The sequence below is a fragment of the Nerophis ophidion genome, linkage group LG04 (genome assembly GCF_033978795.1).
Source record: "Nerophis ophidion isolate RoL-2023_Sa linkage group LG04, RoL_Noph_v1.0, whole genome shotgun sequence".
Taxonomy (NCBI): Eukaryota; Metazoa; Chordata; class Actinopteri; order Syngnathiformes; family Syngnathidae; genus Nerophis; species Nerophis ophidion.
In genome coordinates, this window is record NC_084614.1 from 50708571 (window position 1) to 50719510 (window position 10940).

A 10940-nucleotide genomic window follows, 5' to 3' on the forward strand; every position below is an offset into this window, starting at 1 on the left:
TATGTTTTTTTGTTAGTTGTACTAGAAAAATGATCTTTTGTAATGTTTGCAAAGACAAAAGTTAGTTTTTTTATTCAATATAACAGTGTAACTGTCATACTAAATATGAAAGGTTTATAATCATAACTCCAAAACCAAATATGAAATTTGTCTTAAAAAGCCTTTAATATTGAATTTATGTAAGTTTTAGCAGAATCAGGTATTTTGCAAAGAATCACAAATACAAATATTAGATTTTACTGGCCTCATATTGGTCACACTCAAAATGACAGTTTTTGAAACATAACTCCAAAAATACACATGCAAAATTTTTAATAATGCCTGAAGAAATGCATCTTCGAGAGTTTTCCTGAAAAAAAAACATTTGGTAAGTTTTGCAAAAACAAAATTTGATTTGTTACTCAATTTGACAGTAATGTACTTAGAATCCTGAGATAATGCGAAAAAAGCAATGAAAATGTATTCCAACATAATTCTAATTCCAAACGTGCAAAATGTCTAAAAATGCCTGTGATATTGAATACTTGTGAGTTTTGCTGGATACAGATGTTTTTTTTATGGTTTGCAAATACAAAAATGAGGTTTTACTCAATATGACTGTATTCTGTAACACTCAATATGACAGTTTTTTAAACATAACTCCTACACCACACATGAAAAATAGCTAATAATGCCTGAAATAATGCATCTTTGGGAGTTTTACTCGAAATATATGCTTTTTTAAATCTTGCAAATGCAAAAAGTAGTGTTTTACTCAATATGACTATAATGTTCTTAGAATCCTGAGATAATTTGAAAAAAGAAATAAAATTGTATTCAAACATAACTTCTAAACAACACATGCAAAATGGCTAATAATGCCTAGAGATATGTTTTTTGGTTAGTTGTCCTAGAAAAATGATCTTTTGTAAGGTTTGCAAAGACACAAGTTAGTTTTTTTATTCAATATAACAGTGTAACTGTCATACTAAATATGAAAGGTTTATAATCATAACTCCAAAACCGAACATGAAATGTGTTTAAAAAAGCCTGTAATATTGAATTTATGTGAATTTCTAGCAGAATCAGGTATTTTGGAAAGGTTCACAAATACAAAAATTAGGTTTTACTGGCCTCATATTGGTCACACTCAAAATGACAGTTTTTGAAACATAACTCCAAAAATAGACATGCAAAATGTCTAATAATGCCTGAAGAAATGCATCTTTGAGAGTTTTCCTGAAAAAAAAAAACATTTGGTGACGTTTGCAAAAAACTTTTTTTTATTTTTTACTCAATTTGACGGCAATGTACATAGGATCCTGAGATAATGCAAAAAAAGCAATGAAAATGTATTCCAACATAATTCTTAATCCAATCATGCAAAATGTCTATAAATGCCTGTGATATTGAATACTTGTGAGTTTTACTATATACAGTTGTTTTTCTATGGTTTGCAAATACAAAAATGAGGTTTTACTCAATATGACTGTATACTGTAACACTCAATATGACAGTTATTTAAACCTAACTCCTACACCACACATGAAAAATGGCTAATAATGCCTGAAAAAATGCATCTTTGGGAGTTTTACTCGAAACATATGCTTTTTTAAATCTTGCAAATGCAAAAAGTAGTTTTTTACTCAATATGACTATAATAGTCTTACAATCCTGAGATAATGCGAAAAAAGCAATACAAATGTATTCAAACATAACTTCTAAACAACACATGCAAAATGGCTGATAATGCCTAGAGATATGTTTGTTGGTTAGTTGTACTAGAAAAATGATATTTTGTAAGGTTTGCAAGGACACAAGTTAGTTTTTTTATTCAATATAACAGTGTAACTGTCATACTAAATATGAAAGGTTTATAATCATAACTCCAAAACCTAAATGAAATTTGTCTTTAAAAGCCTTTAATATTGAATTTATTTAAGTTTTACCAAAATCAGGTATTTTGGAAAGAATCACAAATACAAATATTAGATTTTACTGGCCTCATATTGGTCACACTCAAAATGACAGTTTTTGAAACAACTCCAAAAATACACATGCAAAATGTCTAATAATGCCCGAAGAAAGGCATCTTTGAGAGTTTTCCTGAAAAAAAAAAACATTTGGTAAGGTTTGCAAAAAAAAATTTGATTTGTTACTCAATTTGACAGTAATGTACTTAGAATCCTGAGATAATGCGAAAAAAGCAATAAAAATGTATTCCAACATAATTCTAAATCCAAACGTGCAAAATGTCTAAAAATGCCTGTGATATTGAATACATGTGAGTTTTACTAGACAGTTGTTTTTCTATGGTTTGAAAATACAAAAATGAGGTTTTACTCAATGTGCCTGTATACTGTAACACTCAATATGACAGTTATGTAAACATAACTCCTACACCACACATGAAAAGTGGCTAATAATGACTGAAATAATGCATCTTTGGGAGTTTTACTCGAAACAAATGCTTTTTTAAATCTTGCAAATGCAAAAAGTAGTTTTTTTAACTCAATATGGCTATAATGTTCTTAGAATCCTGAGATAATGTGAAAAAAGCAATACAATTGTATTCAAACATAACTTCTAAACAACACATGCAAAATGGCTAATAATAGCTAGAGATATGTTTTTTTTGTTAGTTGTACTAGAAAAATTATCTTTTGTAAGGTTTGCAAAGACACAAGTTAGTTTTCTATTCAATATAACAGTGTAACTGTCATACTAAATATGAAAGGTTTATAATCATAACTCCAAAACCAAATATGAAATGTGTCTTAAAAAGCCTTTAATATTGAATTTATGTAAGTTTTAGCAGAATCAGGTATTTTGGAAAGAATCACAAATACAAATATTAGATTTTACTGGCCTCATATTGGTCACACTCAAAATGACAGTTTTTGAAACATAACTCCAAAAATACACATGCAAAATGTCTAATAATGCCTGAAGAAATGCATCTTCGAGAGTTTTCCTGAAAAAAAAACATTTGGTAAGTTTTGCAATAACAAAATTTGATTTGTTACTCAATTTGACAGTAATGTACTTAGAATCCTGAGATAATGCGAAAAAAGCAATACAAATGTATTCCAACATAATTCCTAATCCAAACGTGCAAAATGTCTAAAAATGCCTCTGATATTGAATACATGTGAGTTTTACTAGATGCAGTTGTTTTTCTATGGTTTGCAAATACAAAAATGAGGTTTTACTCAATATGACTGTATACTGTAACACTCAATATGACAGTTATTTAAACATAACTCCTGCACCACACATGAAAAAGGGCTAATAATGCCTGAAAAAATGCATCTTTGGGAGTTTTACTCGAAACAAATGCGTTTTTAAATCTTGCAAATGCAAAAAGTAGTTTTTTACTCAATATGACTATAATAGTCTTACAATCCTGAGATAATGCGAAAAAAGCAATACAAATGTATTCAAACATAACTTCTAAACAACACATGCAAAATGGCTGATAATGCCTAGAGATATGTTTGTTGGTTAGTTGTACTAGAAAAATGATCTTTTGTAAGGTTTGCAAAGACACAAGTTTGTTTTTTTATATAATATAACAGTTTAACTGTCATACTAAATATGAAAGGTTTATAATCATAACTCCAAAACAGAATATGAAATTTGTCTTAAAAACCCTTTAATATTGAATTTATGTAAGTTTTAGCAGAATCAGGTATTTTGGAAAGAATCACAAATACAAATATTAGATTTTACTGGCCTCATATTGGTCACACTCAAAATGACAGTTTTTGAAACATAACTCCAAAAATACACATGCAAAATATCTAATAATGCCCGAAGAAATGCATCTTTGAGAGTTTTCCTGAAAAAAAAAACATTTGGTAAGGTTTGCAAAAACAAAATTTGATTTGTTACTCAATTTGACAGTAATGTACTTAGAATCCTGAGATAATGCGAAAAAAGCAATAAAAATGTATTCCAACATAATTCCTAATCCAAACGTGCAAAATGGCTAAAAATGCCTGTGATATTGAATACACGTGAGTTTTACTATATACAGTTGTTTTTCTATGGTTTGCAAATACAAAAATGAGGTTTTACTCAATATGACTGTATACTGTAACACTCAATATGACAGTTATTTAAACATAACTCCTACACCACACATGAAAAATGGCTAATAATGCCTGAAATAATGCATCTTTGGGAGTTTTACTCGAAACATATGCTTTTTTAAATCTTGCAAATGCCAAAAGTAGTTTTTTACTCAATATGACTATAATAGTCTGAGAATCCTGAGATAATGCGAAAAAAGAAATAAAAATTTATTCAAACATAACTTCTAAACAACACTTGCAAAATGGCTAATAATAGCCAGAGATATGTTTTTTTGTTAGTTGTACTAGAAAAATGATCTTTTGTAAGGTTTGCAAAGACACAAGTTTGTTTTTTTATTCAATATAACAGTGTAACTGTCATACTAAATATGAAAGGTTTATAATCATAACTCCAAAACAGAATATGAAATTTGTCTTAAAAACCCTTTAATATTGAATTTATGTAAGTTTTAGCAGAATCAGGTATTTTGGAAAGAATCACAAATACAAATATTAGATTTTACTGGCCTCATATTGGTCACACTCAAAATGACAGTTTTTGAAACAACTCCAAAAATACACATGCAAAATGTCTAATAATGCCCGAAGAAAGGCATCTTTGAGAGTTTTCCTGAAAAAAAAAAACATTTGGTAAGGTTTGCAAAAAAAAAATTTGATTTGTTACTCAATTTGACAGTAATGTACTTAGAATCCTGAGATAATGCGAAAAAAGCAATAAAAATGTATTCCAACATAATTCTAAATCCAAACGTGCAAAATGTCTAAAAATGCCTGTGATATTGAATACATGTGAGTTTTACTAGACAGTTGTTTTTCTATGGTTTGAAAATACAAAAATGAGGTTTTACTCAATGTGCCTGTATACTGTAACACTCAATATGACAGTTATTTAAACATAACTCCTACACCACACATGAAAAGTGGCTAATAATGACTGAAATAATGCATCTTTGGGAGTTTTACTCGAAACAAATGCTTTTTTAAATCTTGCAAATGCAAAAAGTAGTTTTTTTAACTCAATATGGCTATAATGTTCTTAGAATCCTGAGATAATGCGAAAAAAGCAATAAAAATGTATTCAAACATAAATTCTAAACAACACATGCAAAATGGCTAATAATAGCTAGAGATATGTTTTTTTGTTAGTTGTACTAGAAAAATGATCTTTTGTAAGGTTTGCAAAGACACAAGTTAGTTTTTTTATTCAATATAACAGTGTAACTGTCATACTAAATATGAAAGGTTTATAATCATAACTCCAAAACCAAATATGAAATTTGTCTTAAAAAGCCTTTAATGTTGAATTTGTGTAAGTTTTAGCAGAATCAGGTATTTTGGAAAGAATCACAAATACAAATATTAGATTTTACTGGCCTCATATTGGTCACACTCAAAATGACAGTTTTTGAAGCATAACTCCAAAAATACACATGCAAAATGTCTGATAATGCCTGAAAAAATGCATATTCGAGAGTTTTCCTGAAAAAAAAACATTTGGTAAGGTTTGCAAAAACAAAATTTGATTTGTTACTCAATTTGACAGTAATGCACTTAGAATCCTGAGATAAAGCGAAAAAAGCAATAAAAATGTAGTCCAACATAATTCCTAATGCAAACGTGCAAAATGTCTAAAAATGCCTGTGATATTGAATACATGTGAGTTTTACTAGATGCAGTTGTTTTTCTATGGTTTGCAAATACAAAAATGAGGTTTTACTCAATATGACTGTATACTGTAACACTCAATATGACAGTTATTTAAACATAACTCCTGCACCACACATGAAAAATGGCTAGTAATGCCTGAAAAAATGCATCTTTGGGAGTTTTACTCGAAACATATGCTTTTTTAAATCTTGCAAATGCAAAAAGTAGTTTTTTACTCAATGTGACTATAATAGTCTTACAATCCTGAGATAATGCGAAAAAAGCAATACAAATGTATTCAAACATAACTTCTAAACAACACATGCAAAATGGCTAATAATGCCTAGAGATATGTTTGTTGGTTAGTTGTACTAGAAAAATGATATTTTGTAAGGTTTGCAAAGACACAAGTTAGTTTTTTTATTCAATATAACAGTGTAACTGTCATAATAAATATGAAAGGTTTATAATCATAACTCCAAAACCAAATATGAAATTTGTCTTAAAAAGCCTGTAATATTGAATTTATGTAAGTTTTACCAAAATCAGGTATTTTGGAAAGAATCACAAATACAAATATTAGATTTTACTGGCCTCATATTGGTCACACTCAAAATGACAGTTTTTGAAACATAACTCCAAAAATACACATGCAAAATGTCTAATAATGCCTGATAAAATGCATCTTCGAGAGTTTTCCTGAAAAAAAACATTTGGTAAGGTTTGCAAAAACCAAATTTGATTTGTTACTCAATTTGACAGTAATGTACTTAGAATCCTGAGATAATGCGAAAAAAGCAATAAAAATGTATTCCAACATAATTCCTAATCCAAACGTGCAAAATGTCTAAAAATGCCTGTGATATTGAATACATGTGAGTTTTACGAGATGCAGTTGTTTTTCTATGGTTTACAAATACAAAAATGAGGTTTTACTCAATATGACTGTATACTGTAACACTCAATATGACAGTTATTTAAACATAACTCCTGCACCACACATGAAAAATGGCTAATAATGCCTGAAAAAATGCATCTTTGGGAGTTTTACTCGAAACATATGCTTTTTTAAATCTTGCAAATGCAAAAAGTAGTTTTTTACTCAATATGACTATAATAGTCTTACAATCCTGAGATAATGCGAAAAAAGCAATAAAAATTTATTCAAACATAACTTCTAAACAACACATGCAAAATGGCTAATAATAGCTAGAGATATATTTTTTTGTTAGTTGTACTAGAAAAATGATCTTTTGTAAGGTTTGCAAAGACACAAATTAGTTTTTTTATTCAATTTAACAGTGTAACTGTCATAATAAATATGAAAGGTTTATAATCATAACTCCAAAACCAAATATGAAATTTGTCTTAAAACGCCTTTAATATTGAATTTATGTAAGTTTTACCAAAATCAGGTATTTTGGAAAGAATCACAAATACAAATATTAGATTTTACTGGCCTCATATTGGTCACACTCAAAATGACAGTTTTTGAAACATAACTCCAAAAATACACTTGCAAAATGTCTAATAATGCCTGATAAAATGCATCTTCGAGAGTTTTCCTGAAAAAAAACATTTGGTAAGGTTTGCAAAAACCAAATTTTATTTGTTACTCAATTTGACAGTAATGTACTTAGAATCCTGAGATAATGCGAAAAAAGCAATAAAAATGTATTCCAACATAATTCCTAATCCAAACGTGCAAAATGTCTAAAAATGCCTGTGATATTGAATACATGTGAGTTTTACTAGATGCAGTTGTTTTTCTATGGTTTGCAAATACAAAAATGAGGTTTTACTCAATATGACTGTATACTGTAACACTCAATATGACAGTTATTTAAACATAACTCCTACACCACACATGAAATATGGCTAATAATGCCTGAAATAATGCATCTTTGGGAGTTTTACTCGAAACATATGCTTTTTTAAATCTTGCAAATGCCAAAAGTAGTTTTTTACTCAATATGACTATAATAGTCTTAGAATCCTGAGATAATGCGAAAAAATCAATACAAATTTATTCAAACATAACTTCTAAACAACACTTGCAAAATGGCTAGTAATAGCCAGAGATATGTTTTTTTGGTAGTTGTACTAGAAAAATGATCTTTTGTAAGGTTTGCAAAGACAAAAGTTAGTTTTTTTATTCAATATAACAGTGTAACTGTCATACTAAATATGAAAGGTTTATAATCATAACTCCAAAACCAAATATGAAATGTGTCTTAAAAAGCCTTTAATATTGAATTTATGTAAGTTTTAGCAAAATCAGGTATTTTGGAAAGAATCACAAATACAAATATTAGATTTTACTGGCCTCATATTGGTCACACTCAAAATGACAGTTTTTGAAACATAACTCCAAAAATACACATGCAAAATGTCTAATAATGCCCGAAGAAATGCATCTTTGAGAGTTTTCCTGAAAAAAAAAACATTTGGTAAGGTTTGCAAAAAAAAAATTTGATTTGTTACTCAATTTGACAGTAATGTACTTAGAATCCTGAGATAATGCGAAAAAAGCAATAAAAATGTATTCCAACATAATTCCTAATCCAAACGTGCAAAATGTCTAAAAATGCCTGTGATATTGAATATTTTTGAGTTTTACTAGATACAGATGATTTTCTATGGTTTGTAAATACAAAAATTAGGTTTTACTCAATATGACTGTATACTGTAACACTCAATATGACAGTTATTTAAACATAACTTCTACACCACACAAGAAAAATGGCTAATAATGCCTGAAAAAATGCATCTTTGGGAGTTTTACTCGAAACATATGCTTTTTTAAATCTTGCAAATGCAAAAAGTAGTTTTTTACTCAATATGACTATAATAGTCTTACAATCCTGAGATAATGCGAAAAAAGCAATAAAAATGTATTCAAACATAACTTCTAAACAACACATGCAAAATGGCTAATAATAGCTAGAGATATGTTTTTTTGTTAGTTGTACTAGAAAAATGATCTTTTGTAAGGTTTGCAAAGACACAAGTTAGTTTTTTTATTCAATATAACAGTGTAACTGTCATACTAAATATGAAAGGTTTATAATCATAACTCCAAAACCAAATATGAAATGTGTCTTAAAAAGCCTTTAATATTGAATTTATTTAAGTTTTACCAAAATCAGGTATTTTGGAAAGAATCACAAATACAAATATTAGATTTTACTGGCCTCATATTGGTCACACTCAAAATGAAAGTTTTTGAAACATAACTCCAAAAATACACATGCAAAATGTCTAATAATGCCCGAAGAAATGCATCTTTGAGAGTTTTCCTGAAAAAAAAAAACATTTGGTAAGGTTTGCAAAAACAAAATTTGATTTGTTACTCAATTTGACAGTAATGTAGTTAGAATCCTGAGATAATGCGAAAAAAGCAATAAAAATGTATTCCAACATAATTCCTAATCCAAACGTGCAAAATGTCTAAAAATGCCTGTGATATTGAATATTTTTGAGTTTTACTAGATACAGATGATTTTCTATGGTTTGTAAATACAAAAATGAGGTTTTACTCAATATGACTGTATACTGTAACACTCAATATGACAGTTATTTAAACATAACTCCTACACCACACATGAAAAATGGCTAATAATGCCTGAAAAAATGCATCTTTGGGAGTTTTACTCGAAACATATGCTTTTTTAAATCTTGCAAATGCAAAAAGTAGTTTTTTACTCAATATGACTATAATAGTCTTACAATCCTGAGATAATGCAAAAAAAGCAATAAAAATGTATTCCAACATAATTCCTAATCCAAACGTGCAAAATGTCTAAAAATGCCTGTGATATTGAATATTTTTGAGTTTTACTAGATACAGATGATTTTTTATGGTTTCCAAACGTGCAAAATGTCTAAAAATGCCTGTGATATTGAATATTTTTGAGTTTTACTAGATACAGATGATTTTCTATGGTTTGTAAATACAAAAATGAGGTTTTACTCAATATGACTGTATACTGTAACACTCAATATGACAGTTATTTAAACATAACTCCTACACCACACATGAAAAATGGCTAATAATGCCTGAAAAATGCATCTTTGGGAGTTTTACTCGAAACATATGCTTTTTTAAATCTTGCAAATGCAAAAAGTAGTTTTTTACTCAATATGACTATACTAGTCTTACAATCCTGAGATAATGCGAAAAAAGCAATAAAAATGTATTCAAACATAACTTCTAAACAACACATGCAAAATGGCTAATAATAGCTAGAGATATGTTTTTTTGTTAGTTGTACTAGAAAAATGATCTTTTGTAAGGTTTGCAAAGACACAAGTTAGTTTTTTTATTCAATATAACAGTGTAACTGTCATACTAAATATGAAAGGTTTATAATCATAACTCCAAAACCAAATATGAAATGTGTCTTAAAAAGCCTTTAATATTGAATTTATTTAAGTTTTACCAAAATCAGGTATTTTGGAAAGAATCACAAATACAAATATTAGATTTTACTGGCCTCATATTGGTCACACTCAAAATGACAGTTTTTGAAACATAACTCCAAAAATACACATGCAAAATGTCTAATAATGCCCGAAGAAATGCATCATTGAGAGTATTCCTGAAAAAAAACATTTGGTAAGGTTTGCAAAAACAAAATTTGATTTGTTACTCAATTTGACAGTAATGTACTTAGAATCCTGAGATAATGCGAAAAAAGCAATAAAAATGTATTCCAACATAATTCCTAATCCAAACGTGCAAAATGTCTAAAAATGCCTGTGATATTGAATACATGTGAGTTTTACTAGATGCAGTTGTTTTTCTATGGTTTGCAAATACAAAAATGAGGTTTTACTCAATATGACTGTATACTGTAACACTCAATATGACAGTTATTTAAACATAACTCCTACACCACACATGAAAAATGGCTAATAATGCCTGAAATAATGCATCTTTGGGAGTTTTACTCGAAACATATGCTTTTTTAAATCTTGCAAATGCCAAAAGTAGTTTTTTACTCAATATGACTATAATAGTCTTACAATCCTGAGATAATGCGAAAAAGGCAATAAAAATGTATTCAAACATAACTTCTAAACAACACATGCAAAATGGCTAATAATAGCTAGAGATATATTTTTTTGTTAGTTGTACTAGAAAAATGATCTTTTGTAAGGTTTGCAAAGACACAAGTTAGTTTTTTTATTCAATATAACAGTGTAACTGTCATA